Source organism: Microtus oregoni, unplaced genomic scaffold (assembly GCF_018167655.1).
Source record: "Microtus oregoni isolate MIOR12 unplaced genomic scaffold, Mior012 000045F_ref0000178, whole genome shotgun sequence".
NCBI lineage: Eukaryota > Metazoa > Chordata > Mammalia > Rodentia > Cricetidae > Microtus > Microtus oregoni.
In genome coordinates, this window is record NW_024543219.1 from 12,006,277 (window position 1) to 12,024,867 (window position 18,591).

Genomic DNA, 18,591 nt, shown 5'->3' on the forward strand with positions numbered 1-18,591 from the left:
TTGAGCAGAATGGAATTTCATAGAAATTACTGGTGCCAAGGGAAGAAGGATTTTAAATGGTCCTCTAAAGATACCTGTCTCTAAAGTCAGACTCTTCACGGCTGAATCTCCACTGCTTTGGTTAGGTCACAGTGTGTGACAGTTTAAGATGGGAACTGTGTGGATAGACCTGATCTAATTACAGGAGACAAGGAAGTCAAGAACCCTCCGGATGGTGGCAGAGAAGCAGGTTCGGTTGCAGTGTAAAGGGGATATGGCATAAGAGACCCTGCTCTTCCCTGTGATGTGGCAGGAAGGCTCGGTGCATCATCTTAGATTTGAAGCTTGAGGAAGCAGACTATGAATAAGATAGGAGAGAGTGTTGGTTGGCAGCCAGCGAGGAAATCAGAACCTAGGTTTTAACACCCTAAGGGAATGAATTCCAGAAACAACCGGAATAAGCTACATGTCAATTCTTCTCAGCACCTCCAGACAAGAGCCAACCCAGGCTGACCCCTTGATTTGGGCCTTGTGAGACCTTGATCACAGAAACCACTCAAATTGTCTGCATAAGCTAGTTAATAGGAATATTTTTAAGGACAGCAGGACTGTGGTGATTGCCACCCAGCAATAGAAAAGGTTCTAAGTTCTTGGCACCTTGTGGAAAAGTCTGGAATCAAAAGTAAGGTAGCCTTCGCCTAGCTTTCAGGTGACCTCACCCAGGTAGAAAAGCAGCAGGTGTTGACAACAGACTCAGCCCTGCAGCAGGGCTCTGGCCTTTCCAAGGCTTCACGCTACCAAGCTGCCTTTCTGACTGCTTTCCCACAGGAGAAATTTACATTTTACAGATCAGAGACTCGAGATTTGGTTGGGCTAAGCATGTTGCCTAAAGTCTCACTTAACAAAATGCATCAAAACCAAGATCTTAGGACCCTGGTTCCCTTCTTCGGGAACCACCATATCCAGGCCCAGGGCTGGTGGTTCACTTCTGATAACACTGACACTCTTGGGACACTCTTGGCTCACTCACAGTGGGTTTTGCAGACTCAAATGAGGAGGTAATGACGAAACAAAACAAAACAAAACAGAACCGTTTGTTGGGGTTTAAATTGCTAGTGCTTCTCTTCCCTCTTTTCATCCCAGCTGCCCTGGCCCACGGCCCCTGTCTTTGCACTAAGTCTTCTTCAGTGTTTGCCACAAGTGCTCAAAATTTCTGGGTGTATTTTGACAGAGGGTTCTGTCCTCTTTCACCTCAGGAATGCAGAGCAGCGGAGGCACTTCTCTGAGTTCAAGGTCTTCCTGCCTCCTCCTCAGGTGGGACAGCTGGCAAGAAAGACATAGCCAGCACGAGGGCCTCTGCTGCGAAAGGGAGGCCTCGTTTCCTCCAGCGATCTCCCCTGCATACCAATCCCCTGACAAGCAGATTGGCCGCAGGCTCAAGCATGACTGCAATTTGGCCTTTCTCTGCCGACAGTGAACCTGCTCCCTTTAAAACCTCAACTCCAGGAGGAGGTGGTAGCAACACCTTTGAGGCAAGTAGGGCTCCAGGATCCCCAGGTTTATTCAACACATGCTCATCATTTCATTCAGCCGAAAAAAAGGAAGCAGGGCATCTGTCCCTGAGTTAAGAAGTGAAGAATCCAACTGTTTGGAAAGCTCAGGTGGATCTCCTAGGAACACAGTTTTTGGGAAGCTGGGGCAGGAGAGCTTCTGCTGCCCAGGTGTGCTGCTACACCAGTACCCCGGATCTTTCAGAGGTGCTTCAGGTGAGGATCTTCCTGAGATGCTCAGAAAGGCATGAATCAGGACTGAATGAGGCAGGGCGGTGGTGGTCCTTTAATCCTAGTCGTGAGAGGCAGAGAGGTGGGGGATCTCTGAGTCTGAGGCCAGCCTAGTCTACAGACTTCCAGGACAGATGTTAAAATGGCCCCTGGAGACACAGTGCAGGCAGTATACTCTCGGAAGTTCAGTAGGAGAGCAGAGTGCTCCAGCCTGTTGCAGGCTGGGAGAAAAGTGCTGGGGTAGGGAGGAGAACACCACAGTTGCAAAGTGAAGGCTTCCTGGAGGAGAGTACTATCAGGTATAAGAATGATTGTAATTGGCTGTAGTCTCTGAGAAAGAATCAAAGACTTGACTTGAGTAGCGAATAGCTGCCCACCACTAAGGGGACACTTGTCAGGGGAGTCCCTCTATTAGGTTCACTTGGATGGTCGGGGACAATACTGTGGTCATGTTGATGGATTCTGCAGCCTGCTTTGATGGCCTTTGACTCTCCAAGTCAGATGAGGGGCCAGGGCTCCTCTTCACTCCTTTCCCCCGTCTCTCCTATGATGCAGTGTGTGGTTCAGAGCCTGTTGACAGAGCAATGTTCGACAGTAGATTAGAATCCCTAGGAGTGTGTGTGGTGAGGCTGGTGGGCAAGGGGTCTGACCCTTCCCCGACTGGCTGGGGGTGTCTGCCGCGTCCCAACTAAGCCTGCAGCCCTCAGGGCACCCTGACAAAACAGCTGCTGAGATCATCCTGTCAAAGGTCAAATTTGGGGGTTAAAGAAATAGCCACTAAAGATCTCCAAGTAGCCAGAAAAAAAAAATTCATCTTTGCTTTTAACTGAGGAGGCTTTGAACCTGTCTCCAAATTTGGCAGGTCTGGATATTAATTCATTGTGACATCTACTTTTTTTTTCGTATTTTAAGAATAGGCAAGAAATAGAACACGAATCCATGTTCTGAAGCGCCACTCCGAGATTCTGGGAAAGAGTGCAATTCTGAGTTCGTCCTGTTTATTTGACTAGTCTCTAGTCGTTTGGGTAACACAGTATTTCATCCCCTGAGTGCTCTAAGTCGATTGCTAGCACAAGGTTCCCATTCTGTTGTCATTGACCATGAAAGAGAAGAATGTGGCGTGGCTATCGTGCTGGCTTCAGGGATTCTGGTGGCACCTTCTGCTATCTTCTAGTCTTCCGTACAGCCACCAGAAAATGTGATTTGCTTAGAATTCTAGAATTTTGGAATCAGAAAAAAATTGACCTTCTGTGCCAATAACTATCACAACACTGAGCCCTTTGCTCCAATCAATCTACTTCTATGAATATAAAAAAAAATGCCACTTAAATATCCATTTTAAGGAAGCCCATCCTAGTACTGTTTTAATTAGGGTTTCTATTGCTGTGATGAAACACCATGACCAAAATGCTAGTTAAGGGCAGAAAGAGTTTATTAGGCTTACACTTCAGAGCTGTTCTTCCTCACTGAAGGAAGTCGAAAATCGGGCAGGATCCTGGAGTCAGAAGCTGATAGAGGCCATGAAAGGAGCTGCTTACTGGCTTGCTTCCGATGGCTTGTTCAGCCAACCTTATAGACCCCAGGGTCAGCAGCACAGGGATGATACCACCCACCATAGGCTGGGCCCTCTCTGTTTGATCTCTAAATGAGAAAATGCCTTACAGCTGGATCCCAAGGGGATCCATTTCCTCAACTGAGGCTCCTTCCTCTGATGACTCTAGCTTGTGTCAAGTTGACACACAAAACCACCCAGTACAAGTACCTAAAATCAGATAAAACATTGTGGGCTTCATAGTACCCATCAACTTGAAGGAGTATTATGCAGTCCTAAAACAGTTATGAATATGTGTACATATGAAATTCGCCAGTGTGTAAATGTTTGGATCTCATCATGTGCCAATGCATGGGTAAATAAAGCAATATTCCAACTGCAAGTTCTTACAGAAATATTGAATGGTAAATGTGTGGACAATGGCATTTGAAAAGTTGGTTCCACTGTTTGTATCCATCCATATAAAATTATTGCAGATCCTCAGAAGCAGGGATGGCTTCAGAGGGGCACTTGTGAGAGTGCTTCAGAACATGAGTGACCTTTCATTTGTTTTGGCTCCTGTCATCTGTAGGGTGACTCCCATGTGCTGCAAAAACAGCAGTGGTAAAGTCAGAAGAAATATAATCCCCAACGGTGTTAATCAGACCCGTGTCTTACTTTGTACAATGGATATTTGAACTGAAATGGTCACTTTTACCATAATGTCTCTCACCCCTCTCTTGCCAATCTCATTTTTTTTTCTTCCCCATGAGTCCTACAGAGGGAGATTTACTCACAGAGTCAGTAAGTTACACCAGGCCACACAGCTTACACTGCAGTGAAGCCGATGTAAGTAGATCATTCTACCTCATCCCTGCCTCTCCCCACACCCCCTACATCCCTTGTAGCTAAAAAGGGGTGACCCAACAATTGAGGGTCATATTGTTCTCATTTAGAAACACAATTAGCACTTTTGTGTAGGAAGAGAGAAGGCTCTACGCGTGTGCTTCTTAAACCATGTCCTAAGTAGGAGCCACTCAAGGGTCTTGCCCAGATGCATGTTTTTCATTCTGTAGGTGGGAGAAAGGTATGCAATTCTGTTTTGTTCACAAAGTCATGTTTGAGTTACAAGAGTCTCAGTGACAGAAACTAGATTCAGAAGGAGTTAGAATTCGTTTTAGTTTTACACTGAAGATGTTAAAATGTCTGTGTTTTGTTGTTGTTGTTGTTTACGAACTCTGAATTTTCCTTCATTAAAAGAGGATATGTTTTCCCTTCCTAGTTAAGGATTCACTTCAGACCTCAGTTCCTGGGCTATGAAAGACAGGAATGCTACAGATCTGCACCACAAAAAGAGAACAGCTTGCAGATAGACATCTTGCTTAGTTGACTACTAAGCACTGCTCTTACCTACTAGGACCAATCATCCTCACGTAGCTTCCAGCATCACCAGAGAATCAGAAGCCAGACACTTGGAATCAGGACCAAACCTGACTGGTAGCCTAAGCACCCAAGACTAATGGTACATTATATCATTTGTTTGAATTTTTATTTTCTCATCTATGAAATTGAATAGTTATAATATCAGTCTTAATGAATGATTGTGAATAAATGAGATCAAATACACAGATCACTTAATTCAGCATCTGACATGGAGTTAGTGTCTAAGAAAGGTAGACCCCGTTTCTAATCGGGTCTCAATCTCATTCTGAACTTCTGGTTTAGAAAAGTTCATAGCCTGCTGGATGAAGCAGATGGGAAATTAAACAATTATATTTATTTTAAACTAAATATTTAATGGAGCATACTTTAAATAGAAATTAACTAATACATAAATACACATTAGGTAAAGCATACACATCTAAGAATATGTGTATCTACCAGTCATCGTTGTGACAGAATACTGAGACGAATGATTTATAAGGAAAATAAAAGATTTGTCATAGTTCCAGAAGTTTCAATCCATGGTGCTGACTCCACTGATTTGTTTTGGATTGTGGCAACACACTAGGTCATGAGGTGAGAGAGTGGCTCTGGTGGCTGCTTCTCTAATGGCCTTTTATTAGAATCCACTTGGCTCCACTACCTCTCAATAGTTTGGTCTAAAGCTTTGAAACATGGGACTTTGGGGACATTACAGATCCCAACCATGACAATGCACATCTACATAAACATTAATATATTTAAATAATATCTAATGTGCTTAATATATTTATCCAGTAACTACAAGTGCATGAGAAATATATATTAAAGAAACGTATAACAGATATATTTACAGACAAATATATACATAGAAATAGAAATACATGCAACATATGTCACATAAACAATTGAAATGTCAATAGTAAGTTAAAATATTTATGTAAGCTCATGGATTATTTTTACAGCTATTATTTATCAATCTATGTGTATATCTGTGTAGATTTATGAATGGACCCAGGCTAATACATTTGTTTTAATCAATACCATGGGGACCCTGAAGATGGTATAACTGACTTTCTGAGATAGCAAGAGTATTAAAGTATTAGAGTTAAGGTTCAGGGAAAAGCATCAGGATGAGGGTTTGGAATGAGGGGACAACAGGCAGTAAGAAGTAATGGAGTGTTGGGCTCTAAAGATGGCTCAGTCGTGGCTGTGGTGATGACAGAATGGTGGTTTGAAGTTGATCAAAGATGTAATTCTATGTGTGTCATAGCTGGTAACTCTGGAGGGTGGTTAAGTTAACTGGAAACCCTTCTGTCTGCACTCTAATTCCTTCAGGACTTGCATGGTACTCCGCACACCATCAAGCCTTGCCAGAGTCTTTGAACAGCCTCAGCAAATGCAGTGTGTGGTAAAGCAGTCCCTGGGAAACAGTCCACATAGTCCCATTCTTGGGCTGCTAGGTGCTAAAAAGGAAAATTCCATGATGGATTTCTCTGAAGAGGAAAACAGGTGCATTGTTGGCACATGAGACATATGAAAGTGAGCATCAGAGATGACAAAGAAGACACAGAGGTACATCTTACTTATGCTAGATTTTTTTTTTTAGGCTGACCGTGAAGGACGTAAGTTCTTCAGGTCCCTAAAGACTGGAGGTTAAGTGTTATGGCGAATGAGGGAATCTTTAATCTCTTCTTCATCACGGCTTTATCGCTGCCTAACACATGACTCTGGAGTGGAAGAAGGAGCACACACCGGTTAGAATCTGAAGAACCCCTTCATGTCATTTTCACAGGGAACCATGCCAAGGGCTGCTTGTTGTTGGACACATGTACAGATCTGATTGTATTTATTGCCCTCTGTCATATAAAGGGCCTCTTAAACTCTTGGTCCTTAACACATGTTGAAAAATAAAATGATTAATTTTATAGTTCCTTTCATCTGAGGATCATAATCTTCCAATCATTAATTAAGACCTACAGCACACCGTGAGGCATGCAAATATTAGTATGTTGTTTTCCGTGTGGAGATGATGATTAAAAAGGCTGTTGAGCAATTTGCCCATAAGGTGAGTTTGTAGCTATGGGAGGTGCATCTCTACCCTCTGAGACAAGCACAATAATTGCTAAACCATGATAAAAGCCTTTATTCATTCCTTTAAGATGAGTGTGCACAACTGAATCATAGCTTTTCACTCCCATCTTGCTTAAGAATCTAGAGACCATCCAATTTTTTTTTAAAAAAAGGGATAATCTACTTTTCAAAAAATGAACAGTTTCATATTTACTCCCACGAATTTATCCTCACATCTAGAAAACCCCAGAATGGAGAATTCTGTTCCATATCCAATTTATTACTATACCATAATCTTTTCAAAGAAGCTATGGAGTTATGGCTGTTTACTCTTGGTATTGCAAGCCTATTCTGTTCTTAGATTTATGTCATCTAGGATGTTCCTAACTTAGTGCTTTAATGCCTTCAATGCAAATAATTTCTTAAGATATGCTAGAATGTAGGATTCCCATGCATTCTCCCTAGTCAGCCAACACTACTTAGCTGAACACTCTGCGACACACACTTTGCCTACAGACTGCATAATTCTTGATTATGAAAGGGTACCACTCCCATTGAGCGGAAGAGAAACCTGAGGATTGAGTAAGTAGACACTTGCTCGGTAGGGATCATGTGATTGGGGAGTGCGAGAGTCTGATATCAGCCCCAAGACTATGGCTATCCCACTGCAAGCACTAACCTCAGCTCCTGAGTTCCTTCTCAGGGATAACAGAGACTTAATGAGCGTCCTTTTATGTGCTTTACGTCCTTTCCAGCAAATTGAAAGCCTGACTCTCCATCTTACCTGGTGGGGATTTACTAGGTGACTGTGGCTGTAGGCTTCAAGGGAGACTATAAACTAGCTAAATACAATGAGAGCTGGCATCGCTTCCCTTGCCAGGAGAGCTAGGTGTCCTACTGTTCACTGGTAACCTCTGTGTCCCCAACGGCACCCAGATTCTCTCCTGAGATGAGCAGTTTTTGGGGAACATATCTCACTTTTGTTGCTCGACAGGCTTTCTGTCTGTCTCATGTTCCATTTGCTCATCCTCCTCCTGACTTCCCTGTGAGAATCTGGCAATCTTTGAAGGTCCATTCTTTCGATTGCCACAACATTCCAACTTTATTATTGTCTCCTCCTTGGGAGGGGGCTTTCCTGAGGGCTGTTTGTTTTGCTGAAGAACTGGTAAATGACGTGTTTCAGAAGTGACATTTTGACTTGCAGAAGCCAGGCAATCTGGACAGGGAGAGAATTTCTATAAATCCCACATGTTTTCTCTGTTTCGTTTTAAACGCAGCATCTGTAGCATATACCTGCCAAGGAGAGTCATATTTTTATTTTCACCAATAATTCTAGGGAACCGGCTATTGCCCAGATCCAAAGACTTGGATTCTTCCCTGACTTTTCTACTCAATTGGGCCATTTTTTCCGAACATGAAAGATTTGATGCAGAAGAAAATATCTCTTTGGCACCACCACATTGAACTGCGTACATGTGCTATTTCTAAAAAGCAGCCTCCTTGAAGAACAAGATGGAAATTTAATGGCAGCTTTAATTTTAAGACACTTACAATATTACACTAGCAAAAAAGAATTCAGCACCAGCTGTGTGTCTGAGAAACCATGGGCTGAGGAAGTCTGTCACATGGACAGCGTCTAACTCTGCGAGCTAGGTGTGCACCCAGGCTTCAGCACGTCTGATCCAATGCAGACAGCTTCACAGATAGAGGTGGGGGTGAGGACAATAGCTGGAAGTGGAGGAGAATTAAATGCTTCAAGGAAGTTGAGGTTAGTTCTCCCCCACCTAAATCACAGAGATTTGCTGAACACCAAGGTCTTTTGGGGTATATGGACAGTGACCCAATATTTCTTTTCAGTTTGGAGGAGACCCATATGCAAACAACAGACAAACTAAGTAGGACAAAGTACTACTTTTTTTGTGTTTCTGCCTTAGAGAGGAGAAGAGATCAAGTGCAATAGGAGACAGCCTGTCTGCAAGGACCTTTAGCCAATTGCTTGATGCACGTGGCTGCACAAAGGGTTGAGTATCATCCAATGAACACAGATGGGATGATTTTGGGGACAAACAATTTTTATTCTGTTACCTCGGTGCAAACTCTTGGAATACTTGCCTTTATAAAAAATTTTAATTTTGATATAGATATAAAAGCCTTAAATATACATCAAGAAATTCTACAGAAAGAATTTCACGGCTAATACCCAGGGTTATTAAACTTGAAGCTGCAACTGGTCCATTTTCTTTGCAGATCTGGACCTTAATAATGGCAGTTTGTAGTCATAGGACTTGTAAGATTGCTGTTAAGATAACATTTCTCATTTTTTTAGAAATAGTATTTCCTAGAGTCAATCCTCCCTCCCTTCCTTCCTTCCTTCCTTTTTTCCTCCCTCCCTTTACCCCACCTCCATCCCTCTGTTCTTCTCTTCCTCCCTCTTCCCTCCCTCCCTTCCTTCCTTTCTTCTTTCCTCCCTCCCTCCCATCCTTTCTTCTTTCCTTCCTCCCTCCATCTCCTCTCCTTCCCATCCTTCCTTTTCCCCTTCCTTCCATCTTCTCCTTTCTCTTTCTTTCTCTCCCTTTCTTCCTTCTTCCCACCTCCCTCTTCTTTTGCACACATATTTTAAGTTTGCTACCGTGAGTCACTTTGCAGTGCTTTAAGTACTAGGAAACATACATGTTGAGATGCTTTTAAGCTTCTTCCTGCCTACGGTAAGCGTTCACTCCAGTGTATGTTTATTCTGAGTCAGTTTGTATCTCTCCCCATGAAGAAAGGTATATCATTTCATCATATCCATATTTGTACAACAGCATTGCTCTTGGTTTGTACCTTATTTTCTTTTTAAATTTCTTTAAAACATTTTAATACTAAATTTAAAAGTTTTAATTTTAATTTCTAATCATACTGTGAAAGGCACTTAATTTTTTTTAATGATTTTCTTATATGTTTTTATATGTCCCTGCATAAGTTCATGTGTATCATGTATGTGCATGCAGGTGCCCACAGAGACCAGAAGAGGGCATCTGATCTCCTGGCACTGGAGTTATGGGTCATTGTCAACCACCCAGTATGGGTACTTGGAATTGAACCCAGGTTCTCTGCAAGAGCAGTAAGTGGTCTTTACTGCTGAGCCATCTCTCCAGCCTTCACTTAAAAGCCTTTATCAAACTCAGCTGGGAGAGACAAGCGAAACAAAAGCTGTGGCTGTTCTGACGCTCTGGCTAACCGAGGCTCAAGCACAAGCTTTCGTTCTGCCTTTGTGCACGGCTGTCAGGAGGATTCAGGAGAATGTGGAATTACAAATATTATTATAAATAATTAACCGATCCAGGTCATAATGAGGATAATTATTTTTGTGTTTCTTTATCTCTCTGGGGTATGCAATAATTACATCAGTCCTCTGCCAAATAGCATTTAAATACTGTTATTGGTTAAAACAAAATGCAAAGCTTTGGTCTTATTTGATATGTCCAAAAGTAAAGAAAGATATGGGAAAGGTAACACCCAGGAGGATTTACGGAGGGTTCCAAATGATGCCCTAAATAACTATTTTGGAGCTCAGTTACATGCAGGTGGTAGGATTTATGCTATGAATGCCTAAAATACTTTCTCTCTGGAGAGGAGATTATTGAGTCCTAGCAAGCAGGAGTGCTCAGTGCCAATACTAACCATTAGCTTTTGGCTCTGAGCCACGGCTGTCTACTCTGCAGTGGATTCCGCCACCAAGGGGAAGGTCATTAAGGGCTGTTCTCTAGTCTCGCTAGTATGTTCCAGCGTAATTAACAGAACTTGTTCACCAGATGGTTCCCTTCCTGTCAGCAAGTGCCTCCAGCTTAATGGGCTATGCAGGATTTTTTAAGTGGGTGAGGCGGGAAGCAAATTTAAAATATATCATCTTTGATCCTCCCACCTCTAATTAGTTCTAAAGGTTTTAGATAATAATGTAAAGGGGTCAGGAGAATGAAATCATTCTAAACAATCAAAGACACACAGGAGTCCAACAGGAGCGTTAGCCAGACCAGGGAGTGTTTATTCCTCTCTGCTACGTTTCCATCCAGCACAGAGAAAGGGCAGAGATGTCGTCACCTACCATCAAGACACTTGTGGAGCCTTGGGCTGAGATGGATTAAAATGTGATGATGAAATCCAGGACGTGTTTATCGAGTTCCCGCTAAATTCAGAAATTGTTTTGTGTTCTGGTGAAAAGACAGTGGCCCCTCTTTGCCCCAGAGTTTAGAGAATCATGGAGGTTTGGACATTCAGCCATGTAGCTCACAGTCCAGTTTGTGAGGGCTGTCCTAGACACTCGCTTCTCACCCTGTCATTCACGTTTCCACATCAAGTTCAGGTCTGTCCTCTCTTTCACATAGTGTTGGGTGCGAGACAGGGCTGCCGCAGCCAATCTCCTCTGTCTAATTCTTCCCACCCGCGACTATTTGAACAGTTGAACATGCGAGCCACTTCTAGCTAGGCCACTGGGAGGACTGACACCTTGTTTGAAGCTGTCGTGCACACTTTTTTATTCCAAGAAACCACTAGCTGATACGGTCCTCTTTTTATACGATGTTGTGATCAGACTAAGACCAATCTAATTAAATGATAAAAATAACATCCCCAAAGCTAAGCCAAGAGGTTTCCCTATCAACTGGTTACATTTAGGAAACAATGACATAATAAGGAAAGTAACAAGGGTATTTCATTCATAGTCTCTGGTGATTATTGTGAAATCCTCGTCAATCTCACAAGGAACACAGGACATTGAGACTCAGTGCTACTGGTGATGGTCCTAAGGAAAGCTTCAGGGTTCTGAAATCAAGGGTTCCTCTAAACACCTCCTGTTTCTTTCTTAAAGTTAAGCTAGAAACCCTCAATATCCCTGGCCAGGATACAGTGTAATCATAAAATTCCTCTTTTTGTCAGAAAAATATTAACTTTTCTTCTTCTGAACTGTTATCTGAACTCATTTGCTTTTTTTTTTCTACATGGAGAAATGTTTGAAGTCATGCAAAGCTTCTGGTGGGATAAAATATTAATTATCCAAGGACAGTATTAGTGATGAAAGATTGTGCAACAGGTGTTTGGGGGACCAGATGAGATGACCTAGTGCTATGGGCTGCATGCTAGCTCTCCACACTCAGAAAGGCGCGGAAGGTGGTGAGCAATCTAGAAGAATGTGGCATGCACATTCACCACGGTAGCTATTGGCTTCGTTGTCATGCATTAAAGCTCAGATTTGAAGGCAATTCCACCATTCACTGAAGTTCTTGGAACCTCTCTGTCTAAACGTGACTAAAAGAGCAACTTAATAAGTTTAAGCAAAATTGAGGTGTATTGTTCCCATAACTGAGTAATTCAGTCAGGAACTCTACCTTCAGGTATAACATGGGTCAAGAATTGCTTCTTGCCAGTCTGTTCCACCTAGAGGCTCTCCTTTCTTAGCAATGGCTCAATTCTGGCTCTAAGTGGTGTTCTCAAAATTTAAGCTTCCTCCTTCAAAAAATTATGTCCATTGAAAATGGAGTTGACCTGTTGGGCAGCTCGAATGAAGTCAAAAGCAAATTCCATTAGCTTGGCTTGTATTTTTGTAGTAGATTATACTATTTCTTTGCTGTAATGCTATAGTCTCTTGTAGCAGTATTATACATCTACTGTCTTGCTGTGGCTCACGGTAGGCATTGTACCCTCCTTGTCTTGGCTATTGACTAGACCGCATGACTCATGCATGAATGGGATGCCGGGAAATGTTATGTAAAAGAAGCATAAACCTCTAGTTGAGTTTGCCCTCTTTCTATAACCTTTGCTGTCACATAGGAAGAACATGCCTTGCATAAAAGACTAAGCAAGAAGAAAGAAATGTGGCAAGATATCAGATCATGATCTTAGTACTGGGCTGGAGTTGGCATCATCCAAGGGGACCTTCATTAGTCAACTTTCAGCCAATGTCAGAAACGTACGAGTCAAGTGCCTGTTGTTGTAAACCGCTAAGTTTTGGCACCGCTTGTTACCTAGCATTCCTAGGACAGTGGCTGACTGGTATCATTAGTGGTCTACTCTGCCAGCTCAGACATCACCACGATGTGAGAGTGTGAGCAGATAATGCTAGGCCATGAACTCTGCTCCTAGAACTCCCTGGTTTAATCCAGCTGGTTTGCAGTACAAAGACTAGACAAAATCATAACAGCAATAACAAAATACTATTACCAGAAGTTTCGGTGGATGAGAAATAACAAGTGTCTGATACATCCACCATCACACACACACACACACACACACACACACACACACACAAAAGCATTTAGGATCATGGTGGATTGTGTCAAGATGCCACACTGTCTATTCTGAGCCATCAGATGTTAACTGACAATCCAATAGCAAACCACTGGTCAGTATAGGGGAGACAGTAATAAAATGACAAATGAAACTTCTAGGGCCTCGTATTGAAACCAAGGGCAGAGGAAGTTACAGATACTCACTGGGGGGGGGGGGCAGGGGCACTGAAAATATTGGGTTTGGTCCTGCGCATCCCATTCTAAGGGGTGGTACATCGTTGAATTAAAACTTGCCAAAAATGATCCAGAAACTTAAAGGAGAAAGAGTTTGTGTCTGATGGCAAAAGACATGTGAGGGGGATAAAGTCAGAGTCAGGGCCACGAAAGGAGGGGAGACAATTATTGCAAATAGCTTAAGGGCTGACGTGTGGAAGAGTGAGGGGACCGAGCCTGCATTTCTCCTGCAAGCGCATATGCAACACCCACAGAAACATGCTTCAGAAAGCGTGTGGACTTTACAAGTGGGAAGAGAAGGTCGTTCAGACTTTGTTCTACCGCTGGCAGCATGGTCTTGGTCGTAGTATTGCTTCCCTTTGACAGTAGTACTTTGTGATAATTAGTCTTGGTTCTCAGTTTCTCTTGTCCCATCTGTAAAAACAACAGAAATAGGCTTGCTGGAGGACTTCAAGAATGGATACAATTCTGACCTTTTGCGGGCATTCAATACTGCAATTTTATTTTCATGTTATTAACGATATATCAGTGTGGCTAGTACCAATGTGTGGAGCTCACATGAAGCCAGTTTTAGTTAAGAATAGAAGACTATCAATGCCCAAATTCATTACACACACACACACACACACACACACACACACACACACACAAATAGAATGGGCTTAGGAAGTCAAAGTGAGTCCCTTGTCCTGAGGACTGTTCCAGATGACAGTCATAGGGAATGGGACAGAAAGGACTTCCTGGGAACACTGGAGGCACGCAATACTTAGATGTCTGGGAGAATCCCAAGATTCCACATTTATTACACATGAAGCCAGCTTCATTCGTACTGGCACCTAGTGACTGGACATGAAAGCTGCTGTTCACTAGGAAATCAACATCTGGATTATCTGGAACCATACTGTTATGGTGAAGACATTTGCTATTTAGTGATGTCCCAGTTTGGATGATAACAATATATGGTCAGCCTCATTATAACTCTGTCATAATTTATCAGCTGGGAGGCACGAATCCTCTTGTTATTTGTGAACACACGTTTCCTCCTACAGCTGTTGCCTCATCTCCTCAGTCAGTTGCCAACCCCTTTTGATCCTGTCTCCCAAATTCCTCCCAATCGGCCCCTTCTTTTAAGTCTTACTGCTTTAGTTCAGGCTCTTGTTACCTCTTGCCTGGAGCATTGTAAAATCCTCCCAGCAGCCAAGGCTCATTCTTTTATCCATAAAGCCCACTGCCTCTGGTGTTGACTTTTAAATCATGTCACTGATCTTACCGGTTCTTTTTATTCACCTAGAGAAAAATGAAGTTTTAGTGTGTGTCTTACTGTAGCACGTAAAACCAGATGGAAGGGTTTTCATTGAAAGGAAAGAACATGTTTAGGATTGTAGGATTTAAAATGCTGTATTATTCAGACTACCTAAAACTCCCCTGAAGACACCAAGGAGGGCTTCTCAGTGGTGTAGATCACTAACTCTCAGGATATCTAGGAAGAAAGCTTGCGAGTTATGTAGCTTCCACTTGGGAGAGACACAGCTAACAATGTCAGCCAGAAGAAAACAGAATGGTTTCCAGCCTGAGTCCACAGGCATGCCCAAGGGTGGGGCCTCTAAAGTTTAGGTGCTGGTCTGCAGCCTGGGTGGATCGCCTGTGGACTCGCTTTCCTTAGCGTGCTTGCTGGGTTACTCACCGGAGGAGGAACTGCCAACTTCTCAGATCTGCAGTGGGGGTTCTGCCAGACCATCCTCAGAATCACTGTTCAACCACCTGTGTCTCTACTCCTGTTCTCTAGCTGGGCTTCAGGTGTCCTCATGTGAAGCATCGTGTGGTCTCAGGTGGGTGACCACCATCTCTTATCATGAAAGTGTTCCTCATTCTCTCTCTCTCTCTCTCTCTCTCTCTCTCTCTCTCTCTCTCTGTGTGTGTGTGGGGGGGGGGGCTCATGAGTGCTTTTATCCCTGGAGAAGAGGAACAGCGTCTTACTTTTGGAACCTTCACTAAAACTTTGCTCATAGAGATTATTAATAAATGTCTGCTAGATGAAATACATTTTAACAGAGGATCATAACCAAACCACTTCCCCCTCACAAAGAACTGAAATATCTTCAGAAGGTTCCTAAATGCCGCACTGTGACAAAATTTCACCACGATGAGAGAAGATCCCGCCTCTCTGGAGAAGTTGCTCGCTTGCTTTGCAATTAACAAATGGCTGGAAGCAGCATGGACTGCTTCAGTCTTTACAGTTCAGAAGTTTGGAAGGAGCTGTGGAATGTCAGGGAACGCCAGGCAAGGGCTAATCCTAATTCTTACATTCCTAGATTTGCCTCTAACATGTGGCCTACGTGGAATGTGGGCCTGGAGGAACAGCTCAAACAACTCGCCTATTGGGGTGAGAGTCTCTAGAGAGGATCAAATCTTCAGCCAAGTTATTGGCCTCAATCGAAGCGATTTTGAATTACCTGATGAGTTCCAGTCAGTGGGATATCAGATTGCTTCCTGTGGAGTATGCAGGTTTAAACCAACAACCACAAGGACCTATCTTTGAAGCATAAAACATTTGGACATTAAACCTTCTTTCTGGCACCGTGCCTGAGGCCAGAGATCTGCACTTTCAGCAGATCTCACCTGGGATTTCTCAGCACACATGGCCTGAGAGTTACTCAACTTCCAAGCTTGCAGCTCTGCTGGAAAGAAACTGGTTTGGACTCTGCTGGAAGGTAAGAAGAAGTACAGTAACCAAGTAGCCAGAAAAATTCTCCTTTTCTGTAGACAAACCCATGCCAAGATTCTGAAGAAAGCATTTGAGCCACTCCATGTGCAATGCAGGGTGAATCTAGATGGCATGGATAAAGAGCATCTGCTTCCATGAACATACCCAGATCAGACAACGGGAGAATGTCAAGGGCACAGATTCGAAGGGCTGTTTCGTAAATTTTCACATAGACTCCCCAGGCCATCAGACCCCCAATTTGAACCTGACACAATGAAAGAGAAGAAATAATTAAGGGGAACACTTAGCAATTAAAGAATACTGGAAATATATGATCAATTCATCTTTGACCTCTGTAAAGGGAGTGCTCAAGGAACCACGTGATTTCTTGAAGGAGTGTGCAATAGAAGAGAAAGAGTGAGGGCTGTGAGGTCAGTGGCCAAGACCGAGGGCTTGTAGGGTTGTCTTAGAGTAGCCAGAGGCTGCACTGTGTGCGGATGACATCATACCCCCACCTGCGGTTTGTGCCTAGACTGACAGTGACCATGCTTTACTCTTCGGGTCCTGGGAAGGTTCTCAGAATGGCTTTTAGAATTTGCTCCAACCCAATCGTTTACAGAAAATAGGAGATACAGGTTATAAGGGAGGTGCCCAGGGGCCGGGCTTATAGAGCAATGTTGAAATCTGAGTCAATTGCATTTTATTTATTCATTTGTTTGTTTGTTATTTTCCCCTAATACCAATATACCACTTTCCCCAGGAACAGGGCACACTAGTGAGTAAGTTTAGATGTCACAAAAAGGAAAAGAGGGCACCAGATTCTAAAACATGCCACAATCAGGAAGGTACTCTCATTATCATTAAAACAGCATAGTAAACCCAGGTAATAAAAAGGTATTTTGAAATTAAATTGTAAAACAGTAAACTTATGCTATCCTCACAACAAAATATAAGTTGATCATTAACTAGTTTGTAGTTTGTGTATATATCAAAACATCACATGGTACTTCGGTAATAAATATAATTACTTATACATTCAAAAATTTAAAAAACCCCCCCTTTTTTTTTTGCAAAATAGACAGAGGGTCTAGTCAATGTTCTTTCATTCCAAGGTGACGCCATCTTGGTTTTCATCCAAACCCAGTCCTGAATGAGCTTCATGTAATGACCAAGAATGAAACTCTTCATTACCTGTTAGCTCACCTCCACTTCCCAGAGCCCCAACTCGTGGGGCAGTGGAAAGGGTCGGAGTCTTCTGTTTACCACAGGCATCTTCTCTCAGCAAGCAGTGTCAGTAACGCTCCTATGAGAAGACTCTTAATTAGTCAATTCTGAATGCCCATGACTTCTTCCAGATTGTGCATAGGAGATCATCAAGCTGGGCACTTGGACACAGGGCAGTGAATGTGTCTGTGTGCAATGAAGACTGGAAAGCTGAAAGAATGTGAGCATCACCATGTGGGACTAGAAAGTGACAGCAGAGAAGGCAAGTGGGGCCTTCTCACCCCCTCCCCCCCAAAAAAAATACCATAAAGGAAACTGAAAGCACAGGCCAAGGGACATAGCTGGAGACAACCATGGAAGGAGATGAACTCTAACGTGAGCCTGAGGCAAGCTTGTCTGGAGGAAGTTATGGAAAGAATAGAGCTCATCAGAAATCTAGGGGCTTGGGCCATGGCTATCACAGGGTCAAGGGAAGCAGGTTGAGAAGAACTTCTGTTAAAAACAAGGGGCCTCATCGTGGAGGATGAAGGCTGGAAAGGAGGACTGGCAATTGGAGATGTCTAGGCTATTATGGCAAGCTTGTAAAGAGAGTTTTCTCTAAATATTTTTATGCTAAAGCTATAGAGAATACTTCTTGATCTAGCTTAGAAAATAAAATTTACCTTTCACTTACATAATAGAGGAAAGGAGTGGGGCTGGCTTTGGGTTTAGCAGATCCCGAAGTTCAGCCGCAGTCATCAAGGACTTAGGGTCTTTTCATCTTCCAGACTTCTGCCCATTGTGTCAGTGTAACCCTAAGACAGTTCCTCTTGGGTCATGGGACAGTTGCCAGTAGTAATCCACAGGGGAGTGTCTGCCTTCATGCTATTTCTCTCTCCTCAGAGTGCAAGCGCACTTCCTCAGAAGCCTCTAGAAAATCTCTTTGGTCACATATGTGCATTTACAAACTAGTCACTGTCAGTATGGCAGGGTAACTTTTTATATCCACCAGTGGTGGTTCATGTTGGTTTCCCCCAACAACCTTGGTTTGATTTTTTTCCTGTGGCCTGAATATCTGAGTCCTCCCCAAATTCATAGATTGAAGCCTAATGGGCAGGGTGATGGTGTGAAGAGGTGGGATCATTGAGGGGAGCTGAGAAACTCAGGGAAAAAACTAAGTACATGTGTGTGTCGATAAACATTGAGTGTCTCAATGATCTTCTCAAGAGAAACAAAGTCCTGATACAAAGAGGCCCAGGGAAGCTTGTTTGACCCTTCTACCATGTGAGGATTCGGCGAGAAGGCACTGTCAGTGCAGCGGAATACATCACCACATCCAACATCTGTCAAGACCTCGATTGTCAACTTCACCTGGTTTGTGGTATCTCTGTCTTATCAACA